The sequence below is a fragment of the Misgurnus anguillicaudatus genome, chromosome 22, assembly GCF_027580225.2.
Source record: "Misgurnus anguillicaudatus chromosome 22, ASM2758022v2, whole genome shotgun sequence".
Taxonomy (NCBI): domain Eukaryota; kingdom Metazoa; phylum Chordata; class Actinopteri; order Cypriniformes; family Cobitidae; genus Misgurnus; species Misgurnus anguillicaudatus.
In genome coordinates, this window is record NC_073358.2 from 39,417,077 (window position 1) to 39,431,601 (window position 14,525).

Genomic DNA, 14,525 nt, shown 5'->3' on the forward strand with positions numbered 1-14,525 from the left:
TGAGTAATATGGGGGCAGTTTCCCGGACAGGGATTATCTTAATCCAGGACTAGGCCTTAGTTTAATTAGGAAATATAACTAGTTTTAACAAACATGCCTTACTAAAAACATTACCTGTATGCATTTTGAGGCAAAACAAAGGGCCCCGATGTATTTTAAGATATGTCAGTGCAAGTTGTTTTCAGTTTGGACAGCTCATAAAAATGTTTTAGTCTAGGACTAGTCTAATCCCGCCCCATGGAGTATAACTCCATAATAAAAGTATAGTATTGTGTGTGTATGTGTGCGCATACCTGCGTGCGAGTGTGTTTTAAAATCATCCTGATACAGTAATAGGCTACTTTATGACTTTATGATCTGGTAAATTGACACGATCACATGAATTTTTGCAGTGTTTATCGCATATTGAGACAGAAAAGAGACTGCTTTCATCTCTAATAAATATAACCATATAATAACCGTTTTCTGCAGGTTTATTTAAACTATAGTATCCTTGGATTTTACAGCATGTAACTCTTATTTTACAGTAAAATCTTGCAATCTAAAACCTGCTGTTATATCACAAAAAGGTCTGTAATATCACAGCAACACAGTAAAAAAATTAAGGATTTCACAGCATTAAACTGTATTATTACAGTGAAATATTGTATTTAACCTCTTACACCCTGAAGCTATTCTGGGGATTTTCGCCAGGTTTTGGGCTACCCAATTTCAAAAGCTTCCCATACCCACATGCAGAGGTTTACATACAAAAGTTTGGTATCATTTTACAGGAAACCCTTTGAAATTACATAAAACACTGTTGAAAGTGCTAAACATGGTTGTATGTGTTGTCAGTCCTCTAATAAACACAAAAATAAATAGGCGCTTTTTGATGTTTTTTTTCTAAAGTTTTTATTTGAAAGTTTATAACTCTGGACCTGGGTGCTCCAGCTACCTGCAGACAGTTTTGTTTGATTTCAGCAATTGTCAGCTTACAGAGGAAAAATGTTTTTTTTTTCAAAAGTTATTTTACTCCAACTGATTTCTGCCTAAAAACATTTGAAGTGTCCCCATAACCACATACAGTGGAATAAATGCAATATCTTTATATAATTTTAAAGAAAACTCTTTGAAGTTACATAAAAAGCTGCTGTTTGTGACAAATTTAGTTATTTATGTTGTTTTTCATATGATGAAACACAAAATTGTCTTTTTTTATGTTGTAAACACTGCCTTTGATAGTGTATAACTCTGGTTCTGGGTGCTCTAACAGACTGCAGTTCTGGTTGTTAGCAGCAGCAGACAGTAAACACCCAAAAAAAGAATGAACTCTTTAGGATGTCGCATTCAAAAGTTATTCTCATTTTACTGAAGGGTGTGAAAATAAATGTTTCATATAAATATTAATTTTTTGTTTTGCACATATAATAAATAGCAAGGGATTATTCATGCACACAACCAAAGAAAATGCTGTGAATGCACTCATTTTTTAGAGTAGGACCTAAAATAAAAAAAACTTACAGTGAAAGATATCTCAAAGTGATGCATATCTGCAGAAAGTAGAGAGACTAAGCTTTCAAACAGTATCTCATATGTGTTACTGGGGTCCATGACATACCATTAAAAATTTAAAGAATATTTTATATTAAGTCAAAAAAAGAAATTTTGGACCCGGGACAGGGTCCTGGAAGTCACATGACATAACCCATTGCCCCCCAGATTTTCCTTCTGCCCCCCCCAAATTGTCCAGCCAACCTTAAAATAACGAAGTCTCTTTAAACAAAAAACATCTTCCTTAGGCAAGCGCTAGGCTTTACAGCTCCCGCCCATTATCATCTGATTAGCTTGTTCAAGGCTTGAAGGTTTTTTCAGCAGTATTTAAGTCACAGGAAAAGTACTACTGTTCTCTACAATGGTAACTTAAAAAACACATCTTTAAAATATATATCAGAAACAATGCAATTTAGTATTACATAAACGTAATAACCCAACACATATTAAATTAAAACTTTTTTTATAGTAAAACATGCCCAAAATAGTCCCTTATCCTTTCTTAGATTCACCTCATTATTTATTCATTCAAATACAACAGCCAATGGCAAGTCTCCAGCAGCATTTAATGTGTTTGTTTTAGACGTAGTTCTGTTTATTAAAATTAGAATATGCAGTTTGGTTGTGGCATACTATATAGCAGATATAAATGATATAAGATGGTTATACAGTAAATATACAGTATTGTAACAGCTGAGCATCGCGTGCAGTTTTAAAATCAAATTTTAGCGGTTTTGTCATCGTCATTCATCAGCTCATTCAGCTCGCGTTTGAGAAAAACTTCACACGCAAAAATCTACAGACTTTTAAGTTCAAGAGGAGCTTTCACTCCGCAAGGTCATCGTAAGGTAAAACGTTGTATTTTATAATGTTGCGTTGTATTATAATATCTAATTTGCTGTGTTATGAACAAAGCAGTGTGATTTATCTTTGGTCTCGTCGCAAATCACACTTACAGTATTTTAGGGCTTGTGCTTTTGTCTGGTGCTGTTATAGGCAAACAGGATAACCTTTGACGAATTTGTCATGCATGTCAAATTGCTAACATGATGTTTCAAAATATATTATTTAAAGCGTTGTGCTTTGTTGTGATATTTGAGGTTGCTGCAGCAGCATGTATGATAGGGTCAGGAATTAATGACAATACAGCTTATCACTAGCCTGGGTGCCAGCCGATCTTAGCCCCGCCCACCACTATTTGAAAATCGGGGAAGATCAATTCTGACTAGAATTGAGTATGACAACGTTAGGCTAGCTTATCACATATATCACATTGAAAATACCTTATTTTAAATGAAGAAAAGTGTTTATTTAGAATGAAGGCATATGTTGGGTAGGGTAGGTATAAGAATGGCTTTAATTTATCTATAAGTGAAATAATAGATTAAATGCAGTGTAAACATTAATAAAATATAGCTATATGTACAGCTTTGTATTCATAAAACCTGCTTGCCTGATTTCATTAACTGTGACTAAATGTGTCAAACTAGTGTAATTATTATAACATTATAAATCATTAATCTAAAAACACAATTCACTTATTAGGTTTAGATGTTGATATTTTGTTTCATTTTTTAAGTCACCATTATTGTGATTAGTGGTTGTTTTAGTTGGACTCTTGACCCTTGTCTCTTTGCTTGCTAGTTTTTTCCCTGGTTGAGTTAACTTCGTGTTAATACACCACATTTGTTATGAACATTAACGTAAAGTTAATATTGTAATTCTGTGGTGGTTGGTACATAATGGTAAAAAATCATCACCTAATTCATTTACTAATCAAACGTTTCTTTTCACAGTAAATTATTGTCAACATGTACATTACTTTCACAGTACACACTGTAATAGTACATGGCCTTGTTGTAATGATGTACAGCAAAAGATTGTAATTCCCCAGTAATGTATTGTAATATCACAGTAATTGCTTTGCCATTGAAGCTGTGAAGTTACAGTATACAGTTGTGCTTTTACATCAATGCATTGTAATATCACAGATATAACATTACAGTAAATTGCTGTGAGTATTTTCACAGTATATTTCTGTAATCCTTGCTGTGAAAGTCATGCAAAATTTATCCATTTATTTACTGTGAATTCACAACGAAAAATTTTGCAGTGATTGGTTCTCTTTAAACCCCACTTTTAACCCTAGTTTAAGGAGCATTTCACACTTGTAATTTAGAAGCAGGGTTATCCCTGAAATTAACCCAGGGTTATGATACACTCATGGCCGGATTTACCATTGGGCTTGAGTGGGCTTGAGCCCAGGAGCCCCAGCCAATAGGGGCCTCCGTGCTTGCTTGCGTTCGTTTGATTTGTTCAGTCGTTTTCATTTTTTATTTTACAGCCTATTCACCTTATTCCGCCACACCCCTTTTTAATTCTTCGCTCTTCCGCATTTTGTCAACCGACTTCCGCTGCTAATATGGCACAGTGCATTCGGTGGTTAGTTTGGGGGTTAGAATATTGTTTGTAGTTCACTATAACTTTAGCCAAATGACAAATATCGCTACTGCTGTTAATGTTTTAAATTAGGAGCACAGAGAAAACTTCATAAGACGCTCGGATAGTCTTATATTGTCAATCGTCTCGTGGTTAGACGATATAAAGCGGCCGCGGCAAATATGGGACATATTACCTCGTCCTGTCAGGAGTTGATGGAGCAGCATTGGAAATTAGTAAAGTACTTATGCCTACCAATATTTACACAGTGATTTTGTCTTTTTTTTTAAAGCAAATGTGCACCTTAGCCAGTCCAATAACTATTTTGTTTTTATGTTGTAATGTACCATGATAGAATTTGTTTGCAAACTTGCTAACACTTATTCCTTAAAATCAGGAGACTTAAATCCTTTTATTTAACATTGTAAATGTTTAATATCACTGCATGATATCTGATCACATTGTAAAGGTTTAATATAACTGCATGGCAGGTAACATCTGATCACATTGTAAATGTTTAATATCACTGCATAACATCTGATCACATAGTACATGTTTAATATCACTGCATAACATCTGATCACATAGTAAATGTTTAATATCACTGCATGATATCTGATCACATTGTAAAGGTTTTATATAACTACACAATATCTGATCACATATGAAGGTTTAATGTAACTTTAATTACAACAGGTAAAATCAGGTCACATTGTAAAGGTTTATAAAAGTAACTATGGACTAAGAAACAACTAACTTTTCAGCAAGACCACCCTGCAATAAATTAAGACACAGCTTTATCAGAGTCATCAGGAGCTGATCCCAAGCGTATATCTGGAAGCTGTTGGTGTATATACTGGTAAAGTGCTTGGCGACTGTGTAATGGATGCAATATCAACCCTCTGTAAAGCTGACAAAGATGGTTGTTTCACAGCAGAGATATGTACATTTGTGCCAGCTTAACACACTGAAGCAGTTTCTCGGACAGGGTTTACAGGACTATGCTTTAATTATATTAGGACATTTTAGTTTTTACAAACAAACCCTACAAAAAAAAAAAAAACAAGACTGGTGCACATCTTGTGACAAAACAATGGCACTCATATGTTGAGGTATGTCGGTACAAGGTGTTTTTAAATTATTGCAGCTCAAATATGCATTTTAGCCTGGGACCAGCATAAGCCCTGTCCGGGAAACTGCACCATTGTTTTCCCATATCAGATGTAGGTTGCTTCAGGTTGATTTGTGATTTTAAAGTGTAGTTGTGGTCAGAGACGGATGGATCCTCCCATTGTGTTTCTGCATCACAGTTTAGGAACATGTTGATTATCATCCTCACAGCTGTCCTAAACATCAATGCATCTGTGAAAACAATATAACCATAAACATTTTTATGTTAGCATTTAAACATAACAGTGTGTAAAAAAGAGATGCATTAAAAAGAGACAGTAACATTATACACACAATCTCTAACTTCAGTGTTAAATAATACGTCGTTTAATAGGCCATTATCAATATCTGAATGAGAATTGAACTGACATTCTAGCATCTGAAATCTCAGTAACTTTTAGGAATCACGTGGGCTACTGTAAGAATGTAATAATGTACTATAATATCTCGTTGTACTATCGTAAATATAAAAATATAAGTGGACAATTAAAACCATTCAAAATAGTTGCATTTGATAAACTAACGTTAGTGATCTTAAGTTTATTTGTACAACGGACTTCACAAATCTAACTTTAGGCGAACGAGCACATAGTTAGCTAAGACAGCTTACCTGAAACTGGCCACCTTTTCAACACCCGGCGTGGTTTAAAGTTACCGGAACATCGTAGTCGAACCATTAGTTGGGATAAGGGTGTTCCTCAGTCGGCTTCCCGTCCGTTAAAATTGGTAAGAAACAAACATAAAGGCGCAAGAGTGAGCTTTTTAAGTTTAACGCGTCGCCTTCAGCCACTGCCTCAGCTGCTCATCATCTATGCGGCCGGAAGTACGTTGACAAAATGAGCGCAATGGCGCTGCCCTTGTTGTCGTGAAAAATAAGGTGAATTGGTTGGTGCAGAATTGTTTGGTGCTGCAATTAATTCGCTAATATATATATATATATATATCAACTGGCCTAAAGAGAAATGGAGGAACATTTTGTGGACTGATGATAGTAAAATTGTTCTTTTTGGGTCCAAGGGCCACAGGCAGTTTGTGAGACGACCCCCAAACTCTGAATTCAAGCCACAGTACACAGTGAAGACAGTGAAGCATGGAGGTGCAAGCATCATGATATGGGCATGTTTCTCCTACTATGGTGTTGGGCCTATTTATCGCATACCAGGGATCATGGATCAGTTTGCATATGTTAAAATACTTGAAGAGGTCATGTTGCCCTATGCTGAAGAGGACATGCCCTTGAAATGGTTGTTTCAACAAGACAATGACCCAAAACACACTAGTAAACGGGCAAAGTCTTGGTTCCAAACCAACAAAATTAATGTTATGGAGTGGCCAGCCCAATCTCCAGACCTTAATCCAATTGAGAACTTGTGGGGTGATATCAAAAATGCTGTTTCTGAAGCAAAACCAAGAAATGTGAATGAAATGTGGAATGTTGTTAAAGAATCATGGAGTGGAATAACAGCTGAGATGTGCCACAAGTTGGTTGACTCCATGCCACACAGATGTCAAGCGGTTTTAAAAAACTGTGGTCATACAACAAAATATTAGTTTAGTGATTCACAGGATTACTAAATCCCAGAAAAAAAATGTTTGTACAAAATAGTTTTGAGTTTGTACAGTCAAAGGTAGACACTGCTATTTTTTTGAACACACCCCTTTCGGCTAATACCCCAGTTGCGCAGCCTTGGGAGCGTGCGTGTCATGGGTGCTGGGTCTTGTTTGTTTTCTGAGAATCTACTGAACCTACTGGTAACTTGTTTGCCACGTAGCAATAAAAAAAATACTAAAAACCTTGATTATTCTGGTTAGTCACATTGTACTGCTATTATTTTGAACAAGACTGTATATATATACATATATATATATATATATATATATGTCAGTCATCTTGGTGCTGAATATGACGTGCTGAGTTTACTGCTTTTGAAACCCATAGATGCTAGTACAATAGCGAATACGCGAAATGGTCATGAATGAGCTTTACAGATAACGAGAAAGAGCAACGCGAAAATGAAGCGCTCAGTATGAAAAAGAGATTACTAGAGTAAGTATGGTCTTGTAACTCTGTTTTTTTCTTGTTTGTTTGTAATCTTACGTGATACGCCAGTATAAGCAGTATACCCACTAGTAATGGTCAAGGATTTCCGTATACCCATTTAAAAAAGCGTGAGGATACTTAGCAGTGTCAGTGTGTGACAAACATTTGACACTTTCATTCATAAATCTGAATCACTCACCATGCGCATGCTCCACTTGCTACTTTGGCGGGTTGAACATCATATACAGTCGGCTGTTTGATATTTGGTGCATTTGACTTCATGCGGCACTGCGCGATCCGATCATCATATGAAAATAAATTATCACGGCGCAAAAGTGACTGTAAAGCAGACGGGTGTATTCATGTGTTTCAACAACAGCCAAAAGAATGACATCAGAGTACCGCGAAAGCGATCCGAGAAATCACACAGAAAAGTCTGCTTTCTAATCGCTCTCGCGGTACTTTGACATCACCAAACGGTCTGCGTAGTGCCAAATGAAATCCAATCTGCTCGCAGTCTGCAGTTCACGCGACACTGTACCAAAACAGTTTCTGTGGAGAAATAAACGAGTGAAGCAGAGCTACGAAACATAACAAAATCCGGAGAGTTAACAACGCACATATGATTATGTCAACATTTAAATCATCAGTCCAGTTTATTACTTCATCTGGAGGTGAGGATGCACTAAATTGTGGGCATGTTGATGTCCTGATGGTTTTTGATATAATCCACTAGCGAGCCTACCTGTAGTTTCTCTTTCAGCATGTTTGCTTGTGCTTCACAGAATCACAGTTTAAACTTCTGAAAAAATTTCATTTTTATATCTACGTTCAAGGTTTTAATGTATTATGTTCATATCAGACGCAAAAATTAATGAATGATCATCTTCTCCACTTTCGTTTTTGGTGTCTAATATTACATGATTGTTTTGTCATAATTTTTAAATAACACCCTAAAATCTTTTCTTTTTCATACTTAAACACTGCACCACTTGTATTAGGCTATATGCAAAAAATACACTTGTTGATAATGTTTACACATTACATTATATGGTGTGTAATAAGGTGAATGTTTATCAAGACATATCATTCTTTTCTTAAGCTAAGTCTAACACAATGATTTTAAATGTTGTTATGGGGTATTTATTAATGTGCATGATTAATTTGGATTTGTGACATCCCTAAAAATAAATGATTTAATTTTAGACTGGGCTTATGTTCTGCTATAGAGATATAGGGGCAGTTTCCTAGTCAGGTCTTATCCTAGTCCAAGACTAAAATGCATGTTTGATCTGTCTTAATTTAAACACATCTTGCTCTGATATATCTTAACATATATCATTGCCATTGTTTTGTCTCAAGACGCACACCAGTAATGTTTTTTGTAAGGTTTGTTTGTAAAAACTACTTGAATGCCCTAATATAACCTAGCAATAGACCTAGTGCTAGATTAATCTAAACCCTGTCGGGAAACTTCCCTAAAATGTAGTTCTATGATATATTTTTTATTTTAGGTTGTTTACTGTGCACTCTCAGAAGATAATTTACACAAGTAGGCTTTTCACACCTGAAATTGTTAACCCTGGGTTATTCTAAAACCAGGGTTAACGGAATACTGGGTTATTTTTTCATGTTTCACACTGTTCAAACTTAACCAGGGGTTAAGAGATAACCCTGGGTATTCATAATTTGACGTTTCACACTGTGCATTCCTAAACCCTGGGTCAGGAGTCTCCTCCAACACACCTCTCTGTAATTATCAAGCAACCCTGAACACCTTGATTAGCTACTTCAGCTGTGTTTAATTAGGGTCATAACATTCTAACCCTGCTTCGTTTCACACTGCATGCGTTTGGCACCGCAATGCGGGGTTAACACCACAAATGTGGTGCTAACCCTGCTCCGGAGCAGGGTTTCATAACCCTGGGTAAAAAGCGGTGCTAACTCCGCTTTCAAATTACAGGTGTGAAACGCTCCTTAACCCAGGGTTAGACCCGGGGTTTAGAATGAAGATAACCCAGGGTTAAGCGCAGTGTGAAAACCCCTAAGGTGTCACTGGGGTACCCTTTCAAATAGTACACCTTTGTACCTAAAGAGTGCATATAATGGGTACAAATGTACCTATATCTGTACCTAAATGGTAAATATTAGGACCCATTTAAAGGGTACCGTCCCAGTGACAGCTTTTGTACCTTTTGTTCTGGGCCCAAAATTTATTCAAGCCCAGGGGCCTCCACCCTTTTAAGTCCTGCCCTGGATACACTGCTCGGAAGCACGGTTAGCCCTGTTTTTGTGGGATTAACCCCGCATTGCGGTGCCAAATGCATGCAGTTTGAAACTAGGCAGGGTTATAATGTTATGACCCTAATAATTTTAAACAATATATTTACAGACCTGTATAGGCTATGTTGTTTTAGAAATCTAGACATAAAACATATTGATATCATATGATTGGAGCATACAGTATCATGTAAAAATCCATCTTATATGGTTGTAAAATACAAACCCATATAAGAATTCATACATATACATATTTTTAATATATGTATTTAAATACATTTTAATATGAGTATTTCATATAGGTTTAAAACATATATCTCATATATCAAGAGTATCTACACTCTAAAAATGGCTGGGTTATTTTTTAACCCAAAATGCTGGGTTGAGTCTGTTGGGTTGTTTTGCTGGGTTTTTTTTACATTTTAAACACTTTTTGGGTAGTTTCAGTTTTCTAGGTGTTGGGTTAAAACTGCTGGGTTATTATGCTGGGTTGTTTGAAGAGGCTCATGTGCGTCGCGCCCTTGATGTTTGAATGTGCTCAGCAACGGTCGTTGTAAAAGGACAGAGTCACTGGAAGCAGTTGTTTCAAGGTAAGTTAATATGTTTTTGTGAACATTTCATGAATATAAACAAGATTATAACATTTTGCGAGACAGCAACGTGTTAATTTATACAGACTAAGACGACGGCTGTAATTTGGAGGAATGACGACTGTTACCTCAGATCGCCATTTACACAAATTGACTCGAATAATCGTTCTAAGATTTTTGATATGGCATATTAATAAAATTAACAAAATCGGTGTTACAAAATCCCCATCACACGGTTGATTACGTTAACTCATGACAATTTCTGTAAGCCTTTAACAAAGCGAGTCAAAACCGGTACCGAGTTGACCTCCGCAACCCCCACTTCGGCTTCTTGTGTCACACACGCGCACAGTTTTACCTTTCCAAGCTTAAAGGACAAGTTCGGTATTTTACACTTAAAGCCCTGTTTTCAGATTGTTTATTATGAAATAGAACGGTTTTGACTGAAATTTCGACATATGCGGCTGCCCAGAGAATTTTTGGGTGTTTGTGTTTCAGCTCCTACCTTTACAATGAGTTTAATGGTGCACTGGAACAATCCTTCCTAACATGCATTAAACTTTGGTTTACAAAGACGTGAAACTCACCGAGTGGTCAGGGGTGTTCACTGGTATGCTCACACAAAAATCGCTGCAAAATACGCATTCCAACAGGTTTTATCGATGTTTTTGCCAACTTCATTGACTTGTATTAGTTGTGCTGTGAGGTATTACTCCGCCGCCGGGAACTTTGTTTCTATTCTTGCAATTGGCAATGGCGGATTAGCGCCACCACCTGGGCTGGAGTGTCTATTATTCAAGCTCTAAGCGGAAGAATGTACGGGTGTGGGGCGTTTGGAAAAATAGGTCCACAAGTTAACAACGATTGCTAAAACACCTGTTGGAAAGCATCTTTTAACGCGATTTTTGTGTGAGCATATCATTGAACACCCCTGACCACTCGATAAGTTTCACGTCTTTGTAAACGAAAGTTTAATGCATTTTAGAAAGGATTGTTCCAGTGCACCATTAAACCGATTGTAAAGGTAGGAGCCGAAACACAAACACCCCAAAGATCTCGGGGCAGCCCGCAAATGTCGAAATTCCAGTCAAAACCGCTCTACCTCACCACAAACAATCCGAAAACAGGGCTTTTAAGTGTAAAATACAGAACTTGTCCTTTAACAAGCGATAGCGACGCTGTTAAATTAAATTTAGCGACAAACGAGTTGCTTTCTTGTCATTTGATATGTAAAGACAGGCCGAGAGGCGCGAGCACATGTTAACTGCAGAGGCGGACAGAGTACACAGCTTCATTACTTGAGTAAGAGTAAAGTTACCCCTTGCTAAATTTTACTCAAGTACAAGTAAAAGTACTGCAGTCAGATGTCTACTCAAGTAAAAGTAAAAAGTACTTGTTTTTAAAAGTACTTAAGTATCAAGAGTACAAGAGTACATTTTTAAATTTTGCATTACTACTGCCACAGTGCACATTGAACCACGTGAGATGATTGACAGCTGTACAGCAAATGATAAAGCTCTGAGGTCAAATCTGACACGAGTCAGGAAGAGGAGACACACATCTCACTCCGTTCGCTCTTTGAGCTCTTCAGATCGCATAATTCAGTGGAAAATGAATAGAAATCTTATTCTGTAAGACTAAATATTTTACTAACATGAAGACGAGAATGAATGTTTTTTGAGTGATGATTTCTATTCAAAATAACGAACGTTACAGATTAATTATTTTGCACTCCTGGCATAAAGTAAGAAATTTATGTCACTGCAAACCAGTTTAATAACAAACAGTGGTCAAATGTCGAAGCTGGAGTCTTAAACCTGTCTTCTGATGCTGAGTTTGTCCAGATCAAGAGTGTGATGTTTTGAAGAGTAATGAATTTTGAACAACAATAATCCGGGATCACCAGTGATCCCTGCCGCTCTCAAGGGGTTGAATTTTTGTAAGCGGTGATGAAGCTCTGTTTTGGTAAACACATCAAACACTTACAGCGAAAACTATCACTAACTTGTTTAGAAAATTAAAATAGTCTGGCGAGGTGGAGCCACGGGTTGTCACATTCCCAGGATGGAACTGCTGTGTCTTCCTCCATTGTTTCGTCCATGGTTTCTTCTCTTATCTAAATCTGACTATTGGGACTTTGGCGGAAGCTGAAGGTGATGGCTGATAGGCTGTCCCAATCAGTGGCGCCTGCACATCCAATCACGTTTGAGAAACGGGAAACAACAAATCAAGGGTTTCTGAGATTTTTCTTTTTTCCTTTTTTTAGAAGAAGTAACGGGTACTCACGGTTATGGATAGAATGTACTTGAGTAAAGAGTAAAATATTTGCCTCTCAAATGTACTTGAGTAAAGTCATGAGTACTCCCCAAAAATAATACTTGAGTAAAGTACAGATCCCTCAAAATTGTACTCAAGTACTGTACTCAAGTAAATGTACTCCGTTACTGTCCGGCTCTGGTTAACTGTACCGGCGGCGGAGGATCACGGAGGATCTGTCACTGAGGCAGGGACAAGCAGCACATTCACTTCACAGTCGGTAAGGCAGGTAACGCGTCGATAAATGAAAACGAAACAGTGTTTCCAAGAACCGGTGTCTTGTATGTATATTGCTTGTTCCTCTCTTTTAAAATGAAACAATAATTTAAGTGTTTGGACATGAACTTGAAAATATAAACGTATTTGTCACCAAGACGGAGGCTGCGTGGAAGTGACTATCGGTTAACAAACATGTAGGCCAGACATCCCAACTTGCAAAAAGGCATTTCAGGGAGGTATCCCGAAGCCCCCTAACCCCCCCCCCCCCCAAAAAAAAAAAAAATTAAGGAGGACAAGGATATGACATTTCAAGATATAAAAGCATAATATTAATTTCTAGAGGCCTATGCAATTATTGGTAACACTTTACTAGGTCTCATTTGTTAACATTAGTTAATGTATTAACTAACATGAACTAACCATGAGCAGTACATTTGTTACTGTATTTGCTAATCTTTGTTAACGTTAGTTAATAAAAATACAGCTGTTCATGGTTTGTTCGTGTTAGTTCACAGTGCATTAACTAATGTTAACAAGATTTGAATAATGTATTAGTAAATGTTTAAATTAACATTAACAAAGATAAAAAAATGCTTTATAAATGCAGTTCATTATTATATGTTAACTAATGTAGTAAACTAATGTTAGCTAATGAACCTTATTGTAAAGTGTTACCCAATTATTTGTTAATTATTTTACAATATGTAGATCACTTTTACTATTTATATAAGCTGCTTATAATATTTATATAAACTGTTTTATTTATATTCTATTGCAACTTTAAACAGGTCTAAGGAGTTTGTTGTTTTCATGTAGCCTTGGCAACTAGTAGCCAGCCTGAAAAATATGCACATGATATTAAACTTGTTGAACTCACCTTCGGGAGAATTGTATATATCTATGTCCGGAGAAGAGATAAAAGCCCGCCCACACTGACAATTGATTGGTTGATTTACCGGAGCAGGCCAATCAGGATGCTCTCTGTCTTACATGCGCTGAATAAGGCACACTAGCACACACAAGCAAGGTCTCCCCGTCCCTCTCTGCCGTGCGCGTGCTACTCTTTCTTGCTCGCTCTAAATTCCGGGAGATTTTAACTAATTTGCGGGCATCAGGGAGCCGCTATCAAAATGCGGGAGACTCCCGGAACTTCCGGGAGACTTGGGATTTCTGTAGGCTATATGTGTTATATGAAATTAGATTATTGAGTCGTATTTAGTTACTATTTTATATTCATTTCAAAATATTTTTGGGTTGTCTCCTGTGATTTCAAATGTATATTGACCAGCCCTCTGATCTGTGGCTGATACTGTTACAGAGATATTATGTTTTTAGCAGAGATCAGATGTGATGTTGTTTTCCAATTCTTTTTCTAGAGTGTGCAGAGTTTTAACGTCCATCCATTGATGAGGCTAGCAAGACCTTCATACAACTTCAGCCAGTAAGTATAACATTTAACAAATTAATAATTCCTAATTATCTGCTACATTTTAGTTCTGCAGTACTTTATTCTTTATAGTCAGATCATCCTATTTGTCAGTCTGTGTGGTTTGCAGCCTTTGTTGTTGGCACAACAGTTAAAGGAGTGCAACACCAAAGTCTTATGCAAACTGACAACAGGCCATTGCATTTTTGGAAAAAAAATCTCACACGTAGTGGTAATGCGGCCAGGGATGCAAAAGAGAGCCTTATAATTTTTATAAAATGTATAATTCACTTGGCCCACACGGTTTTCTGAATACTTAAATCTGATCATTCAGTTCAGACCACGAAACATTTTTTCCTCTTTTGTAGATTGCAACAAATGTGGTGGAATTTCTTCTCTGGACAGAATCCTCAAAACCCTTTCCTTTCGTCCTGGCCATGGGAAACATGCAGCAGATCTCTCAATCTTTTTTCTCAATCAGTCTCTCTGAATACGGAAGTGACTTAAAGGA

General features: G+C 36.9%; 1 protein-coding gene and 1 long non-coding RNA gene across 2 annotated transcripts in view; one reads left to right on the forward strand and one right to left on the reverse strand.

Annotated features, from left to right (window-relative positions):
- Positions 1 to 14,525, reverse strand: part of LOC141358849 (uncharacterized) — a 365,540-nt gene that overhangs the window by 60,785 nt on the left and 290,230 nt on the right. The gene's annotated exons all lie outside the window — the stretch shown is intronic.
- Positions 9,932 to 14,518, forward strand: LOC129435219 (uncharacterized). Its single transcript, XR_012365448.1, has 3 exons — positions 9,932 to 10,053; positions 13,965 to 14,029; positions 14,383 to 14,518. It is a non-coding gene; the product is annotated as an uncharacterized lncRNA (long non-coding RNA).